The sequence below is a fragment of the Arachis duranensis genome, chromosome 4, assembly GCF_000817695.3.
Source record: "Arachis duranensis cultivar V14167 chromosome 4, aradu.V14167.gnm2.J7QH, whole genome shotgun sequence".
Classification (NCBI taxonomy): Eukaryota; Viridiplantae; Streptophyta; class Magnoliopsida; order Fabales; family Fabaceae; genus Arachis; species Arachis duranensis.
The window spans coordinates 11,539,027-11,540,838 of NC_029775.3; positions in this window are offsets into that span (position 1 = coordinate 11,539,027).

Here is a 1,812-nt window from a genome sequence, read left to right on the forward strand (position 1 = left end):
ACTCCATCCTCTTCTTAGTGATGGGCTTGTCCTCATCAATGAGGATGTCTCCCTCTATGTTAATTCTAACTGAATTACAGAGGTGACAAATGAGATGAGGGAAGGCTAACCTTGCCAAGGTAGAGGACTTGTCCGCCACCTTATAAAGTTCTTGGGATATAACCTCATGATCTTCTACTTCCTCTCCAATCATGATGCTATGAATCATGATAGCCCAGTCTATAGCAGCTTCGGACCGGTTACTAGTGGGAATGATTGAGTGTTGGATAAACTCCAACCATCCCCTAGCCACGGGCTTGAGGTCATGCCTTCTCAGTTGAACCGGCTTCCCTCTTGAATCTCTCTTCCATTGAACGCCCTCTTCACAAATTTCTATGAGGACTTGGTCCAACCTTTGATCAAAGTTGACCCTTCTAGTGTAGGGGTGTTCATCTCCTTGCATCATGGGCAAGTTGAATGCCAACCTTATATTTTCCGGACTAAAATCTAAGCATTTTCCCCGAACCATTGTAAGCCAATTCTTTGGGTCTGGGTTCACACTTTGATCATGGTTCTTGGTGATCCATGCGTTGGCATAGAACTCTTGAACCATTAAGATTCCAACTTGTTGAATGGGGTTGGTAAGAACTTCCCAACCTCTTCTTCGGATCTCATGTTGGATCTCCGGATATTCACTCTTTTTGAGTTTAAAAGGGACCTCGGGGATCACCTTCTTTATGGCCATAACTTCATAGAAGTGGTCTTGATGCACCCTTGAGATGAATCTCTCCATCTCCCATGACTCGGAGGTGGAAGCTTTTGCCTTCCCTTTCCTCTTTCTAGAGGTTTCTCCAGCCTTAGATGCCATAAATGGTTATGAAAAAACAAAAAGCAATGCTTTTACCACACCAAACTTAAAAGGTTTGCTCGTCCTCGAGCAAAAGAAGAAAGAAAGGAGTAGAAGAAGAAGATTGAGGAGATGGACGGGGCTTTATGGTTCGGCCAAGGGGGAGAAGTAGTGTTTAGGTTGTGTGAAAATGAAGGAGTGAAGAAGGGTTTATATAGGGGTGGAGAGAGGGGTAGGGTTCGGCCATTATGGATGGGTTCGGGAGGGAAAGTGGTTTGAATTTGGATGGTGGGGTAGGTGGGGTTTTATGAAGGATGGATGTACGTGGTGAAGAGAATGGTGGGATTTGATAGGTGAGGGGTTTTTTTTTTTGGGAAGAGGTATTGAGGTGATTAGTGAATGGGTGAAGAAAAGAGAGAGTGGTGGGGTAGGTGGGGATCCTGTGGGGTCCACAGATCCTGAGGTGTCAAGGATAGCTCATCCCTGCACCAAGTGGCGTGCAAAATGCCCTTTCTGCCAATCCTGGCATTAAACGCCGGGCTGCTGTCCTTTTCTGGCGTTAAACGCCAGTCTGGTGCCCCTTTCTGTCGTTAAACGCCCAGAATGGTGCCAGACTGGGTGTTAAACGCCCATTTGCTGCCCTTAGTGGCATTTAAACGCCAGCAAGCTTTTCCTCCAGAGTGTGCTATTTTTCTTTCTATTTTTCATTCTGTTTTTGCTTTTTCAATTGTTTTTGTGACTTCACATGATCATCAACCTATAGAAAACATAAAATAACAATTGAAAATAGATAAATATAACATTGGGTTGCCTCCCAACAAGCGCTTCTTTAATGTCAGTAGCTTGACAAAGGGCCCTCATGGAGCCTCACAGATGTTCAGAGTAATGTTGGAACCTCCCAACACCAAACTTAGAGTTTGAATGTGGGGATTCAACACCAAACTTAAAATTTGGTTGTGGCCTCCCAACACCAAACTTAGAGTTTG